General features: G+C 37.8%; 1 long non-coding RNA gene across 2 annotated transcripts; it reads left to right on the top strand.

Annotated features, from left to right (window-relative positions):
• The first annotated feature begins 498 nt into the window (after nt 1-498).
• LOC148765193 (uncharacterized) lies at nt 499-14,393 on the top strand. 2 transcript variants are annotated; one of them, XR_016029694.1, is made up of 9 exons: nt 499-702; nt 1,012-1,095; nt 3,167-3,248; nt 9,888-10,004; nt 10,315-10,398; nt 12,464-12,545; nt 12,677-12,754; nt 13,599-13,679; nt 14,226-14,393. It is a non-coding gene; the product is annotated as an uncharacterized LOC148765193 (long non-coding RNA). The 2 variants fall into 2 exon arrangements; XR_016029695.1 differs by lacking the exons at nt 9,888-10,004; nt 10,315-10,398; nt 12,464-12,545; ... (1 more) ...; nt 13,599-13,679; nt 14,226-14,393 and adding exons at nt 3,380-3,457; nt 4,302-4,382; nt 4,929-5,096.
• The last annotated feature ends 1,730 nt before the right edge of the window (nt 14,394-16,123 follow it).

Raw genomic sequence — 16,123 nt, 5'->3', positions numbered from 1 at the left:
GGAAGATGACTTTTTTTTTTCTTTTATATATATTTATATTTAATTGGGAAAAATGCACTTTGCCCCCCTTAAAAAACTTGCAATTTGCACTTTCCCCTCCTAACAAACCGAAAAAGAGAGACTCCCCCTTCCAAATTGTGCTTCAGTTGCACATTGCTCCAAAATTAGAATTCCGGTGTATTTTTGACCGGGGAATCAAATTTCTCTATTCACTTAGAGGTATAAGTATCAAATCATCTTTTCCACCCATTTAATTTTTTTAAGGGTGCAAAATGTATTTTTCCCTAAAAAAAAATTATTTGTTTCTTTATTTTTCATTTACTAATTATAATTTTTTATGCAATATATTCAACTTTCCATAATTTCAAAAATATTTTTATATTTGTTATTCATGTTGCAAATATTTTCTCTAAAATGGTGTAATGAAGAAAAAAAATCTCATTAATAGGAAGAAAGAAAAACAAAAATAAATGTTATTGCAGTTAGGGGTGTTTCTGAATATATACACACTTGTACCATAAGATCCGATCTTTTTCGTGGCAATGCCTTTAAAGAAAAGCTTATGATATTTTCCTCTCTTTGCAGTCTCGGTTTCGGTTACTACCTGTGCGATAGGATATCGATCGAGGTGCCAAAAGTCCCTTTAAACGTCGAAGGAACTGCTGCTACCTAGCCTAGCCGTTGGTTTCGGAAAGTCAACAGGTTGGGACAGTTGAATTCGAGTTTTTTAAATCGTATTTTCTCAGTTTCGCTCCAATTTGAATATTCACTTTCCAGGGGATGATTTTTTGTTAGGTTTTTTTTTTATTTTTTTATTTTTTTATTTTTTTTATTTTTTTAATTTTTTCACTCTAGCTATTGTTCGTTGGACTCGGAATGAAATTATAGTGATTTAAATGTCGTGTAAATTTCATTTATATGGTTACTGAAGTGGCATGCCGAATCAATGAGATTGAAGTTGGACACACCATTTTATTCATGTGCGCTGACCATAGCAGTTTTTTTCGTCAGGTTGTTCTCTCAACAGAAAACTCTACTTTCTCAGCATTCAAGAAACGGGATCGGGGATTCTCAAGCAGACTGTTCTTAATTCAGGTAATTACGTCTGCCCTTGACTTTCAAAATGATGATGCTTTTTATTAGGTCTATCACTCCTTGGTATTATTTGTTGAACTTTGAACTCATAACGAGTAAAATTTCGTGTAAATTGATTTATATCATTTTGACATAAGTGGCATTTAGAACTAATGTTACAAGACTAATTATTGTGGCTAAAGAGGGATAGTTACACTTCTGGTCCCTATATTATACAGGAAAATCCATTTGAGTTCCTATATATTTTTTTGCCTCGATTTTAGTCCTCGAATTGGCCACCTTTTTTTCTATTTCGATCTGCCGTTTGATTTGGGTGTTAGTTTAGACAGAAAAATCACGTGTTTTTTCACGTGAGGATGATGAAGTACCCCCTGCTTACCTTCATTTTCCATTTAGCCCCAACTTTACTTTATTCCTCAATTTCATCCTAAAAAAACTTTAACCAAACCGCAACAATTCTTCGCTCGAAAACTATGCACCTCGTAAAAATATCGTGAGACCTATACCCTATCTCCCAATCCTAGATCACGTTTTCTTCTTTTTCCTCCATTTTCCTTCTCCACCAAAACAGATACAGTAAAAACAGGGCTGAGTTTTAGTTTGTAACTCTTTGCTATTCTTCATAAAGAAATCAAGCAAAATTAAAGGCATTAAAAGCCGAGGTGAAGAACTGGGGATTTTATTTGGGATTTATATCTTTTAGGATAAATTGTAGGACTAAATCGAAATTGTGGCTAAATTGAAAATAGAGGGAAAAGGAGGGTCGAGGGGGTTATTTCAGCATGCTCACATGCTCCACACGTGACTTACTCCGTCCGAATTAACACCGATAGCAAACGGTGGACTAAAATTGTAAAAACAGTGGTTAGTTTGAGCACTAAAATTGTGGCCAAACAAATATAAGTACTGAAATTGATTTTTGTGTATAATATTGGGTCCAAAAGTGTAATTATCTTTAACTTTATACACTATGATCAACACGTGCTAGGTTCTCTCCACTGCTCAAGGCTTATTATTATGATGTTTTGATTTATTCAAACTCTCTCACCTCTGTGAAAATTTAATTTTATCGATTACAAAATTTATAGCAATGATAGTAAATGACAATTACGTTAATTTTACGAATTTGAACTTTTATTCTTACTCGTCAAATGTAATTTGCCATGATTTTTTTTTTTTTTGCATTATAATATCTCAGTTTCGTCAGTATTGCATTATGATATGCTACTGTTCATCGGACTTCTCTGAATGAAATTATAGTATCGTGTAAATTTCATTTATATGTTCACTAAAGTGGCATTTAGAATCAACGAGATTGAAGTCGCACATACCATTTTACGCATGTGCACTCACCACCATAGCAATTTCTCTCAACATAAAACTCTGTTTTCTCAGATTCAAGAAACGGGATTCTCAAGTCGACTGTTCTCAATTCAGGGATAAAACAAAAAGATTTGTTTGGGAAACGGGTCAAACACAAATCCACCATTTCCGGTAATTACTTGTGCACATCATTACCTCTTTTTTTTTTGTATTTATTTATTTATTATTTTTTTTAATTATATATATATATATATATATATATATATATATATATATATATATATATATATATATATATATATATATCTAAGTTATTGTTTTCTTGATTTTTCCCTTTTCAAGTTTTGCTATGTCTGTTATGTGGAAAGTTTTAATGTTTTTAAATGTGCACCATTCGGTAGCTATGTTTGGCCTTGATTTTTTGTTTTCTGCATGATATAAGCTTCCATTTGGTATTGTTTTCTTGAACTTCAAAAAATGACAACGAGTAATTAAAATGTCGTGTAAATTGATTTATATCATTTGACAGAAATGACATTTAGACTTAATGTTACAAGACTAATTATTGCGGCCAACGACCAATTATTCGTTGAACTTAAAACAATTTTGTGATCTATTACTAAAATATATGGAACTTAAAATGTTAGGCATGTAGTCGTTTCATGCTAAGGAGTAACATGTGAACTTAATTAGTATTCATACATAATCCTTTCTAATTGATATGCTGATATATTGCTATTACTTGCAGATATTGTTGTCCAATCATCTGAATCGAGTTGTTGCAACCGGGGCATTCATTATTCCAGTATCTATTTTATTTTACTCTCAAGGTCCGATTTCCAGTCTATTAAATGATTTCTTAGTTGAGAATTGGAGTTACATACTTAATTTTGAAGAATTTCCCGGTGTTTGTTAACTTAATCAGTATGATGTGATTATATTCAATTTTCTTTCATTCCAGAACTTTGTGTTTAAACCATATTATCTTAGACGGGAAAAGCAAAAGGATTTGGACAAGTTTGAAAAGACTCGAGGCCAGGTAATTTATTGTGGTTTGCATTTAATATATAGTATTCCAATTATTACATAAATGTGACAGTGAAATTTTGCTTTTTGTTAGTCCTTGGTATTGTTCGTCAATTTGTTGAAAATCTGCATGAATTCATGACGAGTAATTAGATGTCCTGTAAATTGCTTTACATCGTTTTGACATACGTGACATTTAGAACCAATGTTGCAACACTAATTATTGTGGGTAAAGAGGGGGACGGAAAATCGATTTGAGTGCATATAAGAAAGATAACCGTACCGCAAAATGAGTAGTAGAACAAAAAAGGAGTCTCTTTGCGTATAACATTAAATAATATGGATTTTATATGAAGCTAAATCAATCGTTTTCAACATGTACAAAACGTCAGACAAGTAACAGACCATATAAATAAACAAATGCAAAGCACAATAAATTACCTGGCCTCGAGTCTTTTCAAACTTGTCCGAATCCTTTTGCTTTTCCCGCCTAAGATAATATGGTTTAAACGCAAAGTTCTGAAATGAAAGAAAATTGAATACAATCAACAGTCACTATAAGATATCATGTTACACAAATACAATCAAAACAACTGATGACAATCACGTTAACTTTAACTATTTGAACTTGTATTCTTACTCGTCAAATGTAATCTGCCATGATTTGTTTTTGCATTATAATATCTCAGTTTTCGTCAGTAGCAATAGCTACTGTTCATTGGACTTCTCTGCATGAAATGTCGTGTAAATTTCATTTATACGTTCACTGAAGTGGCATTCAGAATCAATGAGATTGAAGTTGCACACACCATTTTATGCATGTGCACTGACCATAGCAGTTTTTTGCTTTGCATCAGGTTGTTCTCTCAACAGAAAACTCTACTTTCTCAGCGTTCAAACGTGATCGGGGATTCTCAAGCAGACTGTTCTTAGTTCAGGTTATTACGTTTGTCCTTGACTTTCAAAGGGATGATGCTTTTTATTAGGTCTATCACTCCTTGGTATTATTTGTTGAACTTCGAACTCATAACGAGTAAAATGTCGTGTAAATTGATTTGTATCATTTTGACAGAAGTGGCATTTAGAGTGTTATAACAAGACCAGTTATTGTGGCCAACGACCAATTATTCGTTGATCTTGAAACAATTTGTGATTTATTAATTGAAATATCGGATTATACATCAACTTTCAACCAGACACACTTTACTCTTATACGGGAAATTAATATGCCAGGGAATTGTTACCTTAAATGTAATTTCACAAATTCAATGCGTTCTGTACAGGATGTTTTCTTGGCTATTAGCTAATGTTACTGCATAACGTTTTGATAGCTAGTGTTTATATGGATAAGACCTTAGGATTTAGCTGTCTTTTGCCGTGTGACATATTGTACATATTTTTCTTTCTTTTGGCTGATCTAGACAGTTGTAATAAGATGATAAGACTTGTTTCTTGGTCTAATCATAACATTCTTTTCATTTCAGATGGACGACAGTGCTTTCCATGTTTCACCATCGTCGTCGTCGTCTGCAGCTGATCCGTCGGATGTCGAGTACCTCGATATTCAAGCTGCATCAGAGTCCTCTGGAAACAGTTCTGGATCACAGGGTAGTGTTGATTCGCTAGAAGTTGGAATGGGGTCCCCTATGTCAGTGGGCATCTTATCGTGGGACCCCCGATCATATTCATGATGGCCCAAACTTCCCTCCAGCGAACCCGGTGTTGGGGATCGTGCATGTATACGCAGCGGAATTTAAAAAATTTATATCGAACTAGTTTCGATTACATGCATAAACTAATCACATAGTCAACGTACCTTAACGCTTCCGCCATACATATGGTAATTATCGATTTAATTGAAAAACACGTAAAACCGAAAATTACGAAACATGCTTATTCTTCATTTCACGAAATCGAAACATGTAATCACGTATTACTCATGCTCGCAAATTAATAATCATACAAACATGATCGAATCGAATTACGAAAGTTCCGATTTAATTACCTCTTGTAGCGTGCGATTTCGACGAATCGAAATTCTAGAACGAGTCACGTACAAGCTGCTAATTACCAATCCACGGGGCTGCAGTTCACTGCTGGAACAAGCTGATCCAGCAAGCAACGAGCGGCGACGAACGGCGGCAGCAGCGGCGGCGCGTGGCAGCGGCAGCGACGGCGCGTGAGCGGCGGTGCGGCGCGTGCGGCGGTGCGTGGATTCGTCGGGGCAGCAGCTCCTCTCCAATTAGGTTTCACCTCGTATTTTCGACCCACTCGAACTACAGCACTAGATGTAAACGAGTTAGATAACAATACGAATAAAACGAAAGAAGAAGAGGAGAAAACCGGCGGTGTTTCTGGCGGTGGTCGGCAGTGGCGCGTGCGCGGCAGCAACGGCCGAAGGGGGCTGAGAGGCTAGGGTTTTTGGTGCTAAAAAACTGACCTCAAACTCTTGTTTGAGGTCTATTTATACCTAGGGTTTTCAACCCTAGTGGGCTTAAGTCATTGGGCTTGACCCACTGATGCATTAAGCCCATCCCCTCGTCGGCCTCGTTTCTAATAAACGATCGTCCACAAAATTATAACAAAATTATATTTGTGACGAGCTCAAAGTCCTCGTCGATACGAGTGCCTCTTCGAAATTTCCAATTTCCAAAATTGGAAACTTCCACTTCAGTGGACTTGCTAAATCGGGAAACTTCCCAATTTAGAAAGTTCACTAAATTCCGCATGTCTCTCTTTCTCCACGTTTATTCCAATTCGCAATTCACAATTACGAATCTTGGATTCAATCATATCGACATCCAATTGTTCAAAGATTAACACATTAATCTACGCTTGTTGTTATCAAGGATCTATATTACACGAGAAGTGTGACCCTCAATGGTTCAGGTGTATGCTAGCCGTGGGCTCACAACTCTTTGCGATTCGAACAACACATTGTTCTTATGCGAACTCCTCCCAAGAGTCCTGATTATAGTAAAACTCATTTTACCTAATCCCCGATCAAATCGGTGCCCAACGAATCAAGATTGGCGTCTAGCAACTACGCATCATGATTCCCTAGATACAAATGAAGTGCCTGCAAGAACCTTATGATATAGTTAGCGTACAGTACGATCCCTTCGCAGCACATGTCCCGATTGAACTAGAGGCATTGGTTCACCGAGACCTCTTATAAAGTTCAATAACCGTGGGAACGTTCTAGGTATTATAAATCCGTTCGTGTGCGACTTAGGGAAACACATTTCCCTAATCACCCCACTATCAACTCTGGCCAGAGATTCCATGGATTATAAACCGTCAGAACACACAGGACATCCATGACTACTCAAGCGCTCGAATCCCCTACTACAATACACAGACTTCACACTAGATTTCGGATTGCACGAACGTTGGCCCTTGGTGTGGTCCGCGGTGGGACTCAGGGACAGGTCACGATACAATCGGTCCTCTAGTGAAGTCACGGTGATGTCTGGGTCTTAAGGACTAATGGTGTACAACTATATCTTAGAAACCTATTACTCGATGAATGAGAACCACTTATAGATTTCTAGGGCGAGGGAGTTCAGTGAACTCATCCAGTATGAGCACCCACTCAAGTATGCCGATGTCACAACACCGAGGACTGATGAGACGCAGTACACATACACTAAGTGCTAGTCTCAAAAGGGAAAGGCCGGTATCCTCATTATTGGCGTAACCCATCGACTAGGAACAAGGTTTAACAGTTACATTACATTGCTGAGTTATCTCACGATTCTACTAGATCAACTCACAGTAATAGAGTAACTCGTTAGGACTATATCTATGCTGCTTGCATGGGATAACAGATATAGAATGCCAAATAAGATATTTTATTATTACGAACGAAAAACGATTGTTTTATTACAAGATAAAAGGAAAGACCACAGCCACAAGTTGGCTTGTTGGTCACCTACTCCAACAATCTCCCACTTGACCTAAAGCCAACTACTCATAAATCTAAGTCCCATCGACTCTCGATGTTTCTCGTGGACTGATCCTGACAATGGCTTGGTGAAGGGATCTGCAATATTGTCCTCCGAGGTGACTCTGTCTAGCTTGACTTCACCTCTCTCTATGATCTCTCGGATCACATGGTATTTTCTCAACACGTGCTTCGACTTCTGATGAGCTCTTGGTTCCTTAGCTTGCGCTACGGCTCCGTTGTTATCGCAGTACAGCCGTACTGGATCGCTAGCGTTCGGAAACACACCCAACTCTTGGATGAATTTCCTAATCCATGACCCTTCCTTTGAAGCATCTGATGCTGCAATATATTCAGCCTCGGTGGTGGAATCAGCCGTTGTGCCTTGCTTGGAACTCTTCCAACACACGGCATCCCCGTTGACTTTGAATATATACCCCGAGTTTGACTTCGAGTCATCCACGTCCGATTGAAAACTAGAATCCGTGAAGCCTTCTATTTTCAACTCGGTATCCCCATAGACCAAAAACAAATCTCGAGTTCTTCGCAAGTACTTGAGAATGTCCTTCACAGCCTTCCAATGGGCTGGGCCGGGGTCGGACTGATATCTGCTTGTGACGCTCACAGCATACGCAATATCAGGTCGTGTACACAGCATGCCATACATTATGCTTCCTATAGCGGATGCATAAGGTGTCCTTTTCATCTCCTCGATTTCCATTTGCGTTTGAGGACGCATGGATTTCGAGAGACGAACCCCATGGGACATTGGCAAGAATCCCTTCTTGGATTCTTCCATGCTAAACCGTTTAAGAACGGTGTCTATGTACATGGATTGGGACAAGCCAAGCAATCTCCTCGATCTATCTCTATAGATCCGTATTCCTAATACGTAGGATGCTTCTCCCAAATCCTTCATCGAGAAACGTGTGGATAACCATACTTTAGTCGACTGCAACATCCCTACGTCATTCCCAATGAGTAGTATGTCATCAACATAAAGTACAAGGAAAGTCACTGCACTCCCACTAACCTTCTTGTAGACACAAGGTTCCTCCGGGTTTTTCACAAATTCAAACTCTTTGATAGTTGTGTCGAACCTTTTGTTCCAACTACGGGATGCTTGTTTCAATCCATAAATGGATCGCTGGATTTTGCAAACCTTTTGCTCATCTCCAGAAGATATGAAGCCTTCCGGCTGCGCCATGTAAATTTCTTCCTCAATGTCCCCATTAAGGAAAGCGGTCTTCACATCCATTTGCCATATCTCGTAGTCATACCACGAAGAGATGGCCAGCAAAATCCTAATGGACTTAAGCATAGCAACTGGAGAGAAGGTTTCCCCATAGTCAACTCCTTGCTTTTGAGTATAACCCTTCGCTACCAATCTAGCCTTGTAGGTCGATACCTTTCCATCTACTCCAATTTTCTTCTTATAGATCCACTTGCAGCCTATAGGAACAATTCCCTCGGGTGGATCTACCAAGGTCCATACCTTGTTGGAGTACATAGAGTCCATTTCGGATTTCATGGCATTAAGCCAATGTCCCTTGTCTGTATCCGATACAGCTTCGTTGAAAGTTCTAGGATCACATCCTTGGTCAACTTCATCAACGAGGAATAACCTATCGGGCGCTCTCCGAACTCTTTCGGATCTACGAAGCGACGGTTCAGGAGGTATGTTAGTGGTTTGTTGAATTGGTTCATTATCTGATTGTTGTGCTTGAACTTCAGATTGTGGTTCTCGAACTTCTTCGAGATCAACTACACTGCCCTTTCTATCCGATACAAATTCCTTCTCAAGGAACACGGCATTTCTCGAGACGAACACCTTTGCCTCGGAAACATAGTAGAATTCGTATCCCATGGAATCCTCGGGATACCCCGCAAAATAGCATAGGTCGGATTTTGTATCCAACTTATATCCCACTAGCCGCTTCACGTAAGCGGGACAACCCCATATCCTAATATGTTTAAACGTGGGTTTCTTGGAGTGCCAAAGTTCATAAGGTGTGGAGTCAACTGCTTTGGTATTAACCCTATTCAGCAAATACACGGCAGTTAGGAGTGCATGACCCCACAGGTATGCTGGTAGCTCGGTGAACCCCATCATAGATCGAACCATGTCTAACAGTGTTCGATTCCGACGTTCGGAAACTCCATTAAGTTGAGGAGTTCCAGGAGGAGTCCATTGAGACAGAATCCCATTCTCTTTAAGATAGTCTATAAACTCAGTACTTAAGTATTCGCCACCACGATCGGATTCGTAGTTTCTTAATACGTCTACCGAGTTGGTTTTCTACTTGGTGTCTAAAATCTTTGAACTTTTCAAAAGTTTCAGACTTATACTTCATTAAGTATACGAAACCATACCTAGAATAAATGTTATTGCAGTTAGGGGTGTTTCTGAATATATACACACTTGTACCATAAGATCCGATCTTTTTCGTGGCAATGCCTTTAAAGAAAAGCTTATGATATTTTCCTCTCTTTGCAGTCTCGGTTTCGGTTACTACCTGTGCGATAGGATATCGATCGAGGTGCCAAAAGTCCCTTTAAACGTCGAAGGAACTGCTGCTACCTAGCCTAGCCGTTGGTTTCGGAAAGTCAACAGGTTGGGACAGTTGAATTCGAGTTTTTTAAATCGTATTTTCTCAGTTTTGCTCCAATTTGAATATTCACTTTCCAGGGGATGATTTTTTGTTAGGTTTTATTTTTATTTTTTTTATTTTTTTATTTTTTTTATTTTTTTATTTTTTTCACTCTAGCTATTGTTCGTTGAACTCGGAATGAAATTATAGTGATTTAAATGTCGTGTAAATTTCATTTATATGGTTACTGAAGTGGCATGCGGAATCAATGAGATTGAAGTTGGACACACCATTTTATTCATGTGCGCTGACCATAGCAGTTTTTTTCGTCAGGTTGTTCTCTCAACAGAAAACTCTACTTTCTCAACATTCAAGAAACGGGATCGGGGATTCTCAAGCAGACTGTTCTTAATTCAGGTAATTACGTCTGCCCTTGACTTTCAAAATGATGATGCTTTTTATTAGGTCTATCACTCCTTGGTATTATTTGTTGAACTTTGAACTCATAACGAGTAAAATTTCGTGTAAATTGATTTATATCATTTTGACATAAGTGGCATTTAGAACTAATGTTACAAGACTAATTATTGTGGCTAAAGAGGGATAGTTACACTTCTGGTCCCTATATTATACAGGAAAATCCATTTGAGTTCCTATATATTTTTTTGCCTCGATTTTAGTCCTCGAATTGGCCACCTTTTTTTCTATTTCGATCTGCCGTTTGATTTGGGTGTTAGTTTAGACAGAAAAATCACGTGTTTTTTCACGTGAGGATGATGAAGTACCCCCTGCTTACCTTCATTTTCCATTTAGCCCCAACTTTACTTTATTCCTCAATTTCATCCTAAAAAAACTTTAACCAAACCGCAACAATTCTTCGCTCGAAAACTATGCACCTCGTAAAAATATCGTGAGACCTATACCCTATCTCCCAATCCTAGATCACGTTTTCTTCTTTTTCCTCCATTTTCCTTCTCCACCAAAACAGATACAGTAAAAACAGGGCTGAGTTTTAGTTTGTAACTCTTTGCTATTCTTCATAAAGAAATCAAGCAAAATTAAAGGCATTAAAAGCCGAGGTGAAGAACTGGGGATTTTATTTGGGATTTATATCTTTTAGGATAAATTGTAGGACTAAATCGAAATTGTGGCTAAATTGAAAATAGAGGGAAAAGGAGGGTCGAGGGGGTTATTTCAGCATGCTCACATGCTCCACACGTGACTTACTCCGTCCGAATTAACACCGATAGCAAACGGTGGACTAAAATTGTAAAAACAGTGGTTAGTTTGAGCACTAAAATTGTGGCCAAACAAATATAAGTACTGAAATTGATTTTTGTGTATAATATTGGGTCCAAAAGTGTAATTATCTTTAACTTTATACACTATGATCAACACGTGCTAGGTTCTCTCCACTGCTCAAGGCTTATTATTATGATGTTTTGATTTATTCAAACTCTCTCACCTCTGTGAAAATTTAATTTTATCGATTACAAAATTTATAGCAATGATAGTAAATGACAATTACGTTAATTTTACGAATTTGAACTTTTATTCTTACTCGTCAAATGTAATTTGCCATGATTTTTTTTTTTTTTGCATTATAATATCTCAGTTTCGTCAGTATTGCATTATGATATGCTACTGTTCATCGGACTTCTCTGAATGAAATTATAGTATCGTGTAAATTTCATTTATATGTTCACTAAAGTGGCATTTAGAATCAACGAGATTGAAGTCGCACATACCATTTTACGCATGTGCACTCACCACCATAGCAATTTCTCTCAACATAAAACTCTGTTTTCTCAGATTCAAGAAACGGGATTCTCAAGTCGACTGTTCTCAATTCAGGGATAAAACAAAAAGATTTGTTTGGGAAACGGGTCAAACACAAATCCACCATTTCCGGTAATTACTTGTGCACATCATTACCTCTTTTTTTTTTGTATTTATTTATTTATTATTTTTTTTAATTATATATATATATATATATATATATATATATATATATATATATATATATATATATATATATATCTAAGTTATTGTTTTCTTGATTTTTCCCTTTTCAAGTTTTGCTATGTCTGTTATGTGGAAAGTTTTAATGTTTTTAAATGTGCACCATTCGGTAGCTATGTTTGGCCTTGATTTTTTGTTTTCTGCATGATATAAGCTTCCATTTGGTATTGTTTTCTTGAACTTCAAAAAATGACAACGAGTAATTAAAATGTCGTGTAAATTGATTTATATCATTTGACAGAAATGACATTTAGACTTAATGTTACAAGACTAATTATTGCGGCCAACGACCAATTATTCGTTGAACTTAAAACAATTTTGTGATCTATTACTAAAATATATGGAACTTAAAATGTTAGGCATGTAGTCGTTTCATGCTAAGGAGTAACATGTGAACTTAATTAGTATTCATACATAATCCTTTCTAATTGATATGCTGATATATTGCTATTACTTGCAGATATTGTTGTCCAATCATCTGAATCGAGTTGTTGCAACCGGGGCATTCATTATTCCAGTATCTATTTTATTTTACTCTCAAGGTCCGATTTCCAGTCTATTAAATGATTTCTTAGTTGAGAATTGGAGTTACATACTTAATTTTGAAGAATTTCCCGGTGTTTGTTAACTTAATCAGTATGATGTGATTATATTCAATTTTCTTTCATTCCAGAACTTTGTGTTTAAACCATATTATCTTAGACGGGAAAAGCAAAAGGATTTGGACAAGTTTGAAAAGACTCGAGGCCAGGTAATTTATTGTGGTTTGCATTTAATATATAGTATTCCAATTATTACATAAATGTGACAGTGAAATTTTGCTTTTTGTTAGTCCTTGGTATTGTTCGTCAATTTGTTGAAAATCTGCATGAATTCATGACGAGTAATTAGATGTCCTGTAAATTGCTTTACATCGTTTTGACATACGTGACATTTAGAACCAATGTTGCAACACTAATTATTGTGGGTAAAGAGGGGGACGGAAAATCGATTTGAGTGCATATAAGAAAGATAACCGTACCGCAAAATGAGTAGTAGAACAAAAAAGGAGTCTCTTTGCGTATAACATTAAATAATATGGATTTTATATGAAGCTAAATCAATCGTTTTCAACATGTACAAAACGTCAGACAAGTAACAGACCATATAAATAAACAAATGCAAAGCACAATAAATTACCTGGCCTCGAGTCTTTTCAAACTTGTCCGAATCCTTTTGCTTTTCCCGCCTAAGATAATATGGTTTAAACGCAAAGTTCTGAAATGAAAGAAAATTGAATACAATCAACAGTCACTATAAGATATCATGTTACACAAATACAATCAAAACAACTGATGACAATCACGTTAACTTTAACTATTTGAACTTGTATTCTTACTCGTCAAATGTAATCTGCCATGATTTGTTTTTGCATTATAATATCTCAGTTTTCGTCAGTAGCAATAGCTACTGTTCATTGGACTTCTCTGCATGAAATGTCGTGTAAATTTCATTTATACGTTCACTGAAGTGGCATTCAGAATCAATGAGATTGAAGTTGCACACACCATTTTATGCATGTGCACTGACCATAGCAGTTTTTTGCTTTGCATCAGGTTGTTCTCTCAACAGAAAACTCTACTTTCTCAGCGTTCAAACGTGATCGGGGATTCTCAAGCAGACTGTTCTTAGTTCAGGTTATTACGTTTGTCCTTGACTTTCAAAGGGATGATGCTTTTTATTAGGTCTATCACTCCTTGGTATTATTTGTTGAACTTCGAACTCATAACGAGTAAAATGTCGTGTAAATTGATTTGTATCATTTTGACAGAAGTGGCATTTAGAGTGTTATAACAAGACCAGTTATTGTGGCCAACGACCAATTATTCGTTGATCTTGAAACAATTTGTGATTTATTAATTGAAATATCGAATTATACATCAACTTTCAACCAGACACACTTTACTCTTATACGGGAAATTAATATGCCAGGGAATTGTTACCTTAAATGTAATTTCACAAATTCAATGCGTTCTGTACAGGATGTTTTCTTGGCTATTAGCTAATGTTACTGCATAACGTTTTGATAGCTAGTGTTTATATGGATAAGACCTTAGGATTTAGCTGTCTTTTGCCGTGTGACATATTGTACATATTTTTCTTTCTTTTGGCTGATCTAGACAGTTGTAATAAGATGATAAGACTTGTTTCTTGGTCTAATCATAACATTCTTTTCATTTCAGATGGACGACAGTGCTTTCCATGTTTCACCATCGTCGTCGTCGTCTGCAGCTGATCCGTCGGATGTCGAGTACCTCGATATTCAAGCTGCATCAGAGTCCTCTGGAAACAGTTCTGGATCACAGGGTAGTGTTGATTCGCTAGAAGTTGGAATGGGGTCCCCTATGTCAGTGGGCATCTTATCGTGGGACCCCCGATCATATTCATGATGGCCCAAACTTCCCTCCAGCGAACCCGGTGTTGGGGATCGTGCATGTATACGCAGCGGAATTTAAAAAATTTATATCGAACTAGTTTCGATTACATGCATAAACTAATCACATAGTCAACGTACCTTAACGCTTCCGCCATACATATGGTAATTATCGATTTAATTGAAAAACACGTAAAACCGAAAATTACGAAACATGCTTATTCTTCATTTCACGAAATCGAAACATGTAATCACGTATTACTCATGCTCGCAAATTAATAATCATACAAACATGATCGAATCGAATTACGAAAGTTCCGATTTAATTACCTCTTGTAGCGTGCGATTTCGACGAATCGAAATTCTAGAACGAGTCACGTACAAGCTGCTAATTACCAATCCACGGGGCTGCAGTTCACTGCTGGAACAAGCTGATCCAGCAAGCAACGAGCGGCGACGAACGGCGGCAGCAGCGGCGGCGCGTGGCAGCGGCAGCGACGGCGCGTGAGCGGCGGTGCGGCGCGTGCGGCGGTGCGTGGATTCGTCGGGGCAGCAGCTCCTCTCCAATTAGGTTTCACCTCGTATTTTCGACCCACTCGAACTACAGCACTAGATGTAAACGAGTTAGATAACAATACGAATAAAACGAAAGAAGAAGAGGAGAAAACCGGCGGTGTTTCTGGCGGTGGTCGGCAGTGGCGCGTGCGCGGCAGCAACGGCCGAAGGGGGCTGAGAGGCTAGGGTTTTTGGTGCTAAAAAACTGACCTCAAACTCTTGTTTGAGGTCTATTTATACCTAGGGTTTTCAACCCTAGTGGGCTTAAGTCATTGGGCTTGACCCACTGATGCATTAAGCCCATCCCCTCGTCGGCCTCGTTTCTAATAAACGATCGTCCATAAAATTATAACAAAATTATATTTGTGACGAGCTCAAAGTCCTCGTCGATACGAGTGCCTCTTCGAAATTTCCAATTTCCAAAATTGGAAACTTCCACTTCAGTGGACTTGCTAAATCGGGAAACTTCCCAATTTAGAAAGTTCACTAAATTCCGCATGTCTCTCTTTCTCCACGTTTATTCCAATTCGCAATTCACAATTACGAATCTTGGATTCAATCATATCGACATCCAATTGTTCAAAGATTAACACATTAATCTACGCTTGTTGTTATCAAGGATCTATATTACACGAGAAGTGTGACCCTCAATGGTTCAGGTGTATGCTAGCCGTGGGCTCACAACTCTTTGCGATTCGAACAACACATTGTTCTTATGCGAACTCCTCCCAAGAGTCCTGATTATAGTAAAACTCATTTTACCTAATCCCCGATCAAATCGGTGCCCAACGAATCAAGATTGGCGTCTAGCAACTACGCATCATGATTCCCTAGATACAAATGAAGTGCCTGCAAGAACCTTATGATATAGTTAGCGTACAGTACGATCCCTTCGCAGCACATGTCCCGATTGAACTAGAGGCATTGGTTCACCGAGACCTCTTATAAAGTTCAATAACCGTGGGAACGTTCTAGGTATTATAAATCCGTTCGTGTGCGACTTAGGGAAACACATTTCCCTAATCACCCCACTATCAACTCTGGCCAGAGATTCCATGGATTATAAACCGTCAGAACACACAGGACATCCATGACTACTCAAGCGCTCGAATCCCCTACTACAATACACAGACTTCACACTAGATTTCGGAT

The sequence above is a fragment of the Erythranthe guttata genome, chromosome 14 (assembly GCF_056151865.1).
Source record: "Erythranthe guttata isolate IM_541 chromosome 14, IM_541, whole genome shotgun sequence".
Taxonomy (NCBI): domain Eukaryota; kingdom Viridiplantae; phylum Streptophyta; class Magnoliopsida; order Lamiales; family Phrymaceae; genus Erythranthe; species Erythranthe guttata.
The sequence above is the reverse complement of the archived record's forward strand: the minus strand, read 5'-3'. Positions and strand labels throughout refer to the sequence as shown.